The sequence below is a fragment of the Alosa pseudoharengus genome, unplaced genomic scaffold (assembly GCF_046254945.1).
Source record: "Alosa pseudoharengus isolate Yale_2024_CS ecotype anadromous, Long Island Sound unplaced genomic scaffold, YU_APseudo_1.1 YU_APseudo_1.1_scf_22, whole genome shotgun sequence".
NCBI lineage: Eukaryota > Metazoa > Chordata > Actinopteri > Clupeiformes > Clupeidae > Alosa > Alosa pseudoharengus.
In genome coordinates, this window is record NW_027468680.1 from 10,182,997 (window position 1) to 10,184,667 (window position 1,671).

Below are 1,671 nucleotides of genomic sequence, written 5' to 3' on the forward strand. Positions count from 1 at the left end.
AGTATGAATGAGCTCCTCTCGTGCAACTTTTAACAAGTTGTGCTTGACACGGAAGACGAGGATTCCGACTCCAGTATGGATTAACTTTTACCAGCTCGCACTTGACACACAGCGTGTGTGTGTGTCACCAAACAATTAAGCAACTCTACACGCTGCTTCTTTTCTACTTCCTAGCCCCAACCACACCCTATAGCAGTGGTTTTCAAAGTGGGGGCCGGGGCCCCCTGGGGGGCCGCGAGGGGGTGCCAGGGGGGCCTCAGCAAGTTGGAAGGAAAAATAAAAGCAACAAATAAATACATCTGAAAAATTTAAAATATACCTATTACTATGCGGGTTGTTATACAATGCCATTATAATAATGTGAGGCATATCTGAACATTATATTTCCCATGATAATGACTGGGAATAATAGTAGAGTGATAGCTCTCATATAGCAGAAAGCCCCAAATACAATTTTTACACACTGTATGCTCCATCGCGAAGTGCTTGTGGCGAAAATAATTATTAGGATTAGCTTAATGTATTTTTACATTTGCCGTAGTATTGTCGATGGGTTTAATAACACATCAAGGGGGTCCTTGTCCAGAACCTAGTGGTATTTGGGGGGCCTTGTCGTGGAAAAGTTTGGGAACCCCTGCCCTATAGTACCTGAGTGGAAAACCAAATAGAGGAGGTTAGCCTGCAACAGACTCCCTCTGTCGGAGGGGAGTAGGTATAGATAGCCTACAGGTGTCTCAGTCTTAACAACACACTTCATCCGGTCACATAAATAACACTTAGCGTTGAAGTATAACGTACCAGAGACTGAGTGAATGAATGAGTGAGTATGTGTGTGTGTGTGTTTGTGTGTGTTTGAGAGAGAGAGAGAGAGAGAGAGGAAACAGCTTTTATGGTTCAGGTCATTCAGAAAATGGGACGGTGTGTGTGTGTGTGTCTCTGTGTGTGTGTGTGTGTATGAGAGTGTCTAGCATTAGGAGACTGATGTATGTGTGTACAGTAGGGTACAGTAAAGGGGTTCGCTGTGTGATGGATGACAATGTCAACAGCGAAATTTACGGCGAAGGTGTGCAAGCAGAAACTAGTTGTTTATTTGCAACATTTCACTCCTGACAAGCTATTTTTCCTGTCGCAACTGGAGACCTCTTACAAGTCAGCTGCTCCTACTCTCATTCTCTCTCTCGCACACACACGCACTTACACACACGCACTCACTCACACACACACAAACACACACACAAACACACACACACGCACTCACACAAACACATACACACACACACACACACACACACAGAGAGAGAGAGAGAGAGAGAGAGAGAAATAAACACACAATTCAAACATTACACACCTCTTCCTGGAGATTAATTATACCCATTCCAGGATATTAGGGAGAGGAATCTGATATCTTTTGTCTTTCGTTCTGCAAAAGGCAATTTCTCTCTCTCTCTCTCTCTCTCCCCCTGTTGCCCACCCTCTGTGCATATGATTCCCAGGCGCTCCTGTACACACGGTGGCCATTTCCATCTGTCTCAGGTAAGCTGGATTACTGCATCATCCCCAGCAGACCACTGCCTCAGCTCCACTCTCTACGAGGCAATTAGGGACATTTCAGAGATACTAACACTTACACCTCCAGAGTAGCAATCACCACCAGCTGTAGCTCGTGGAGTG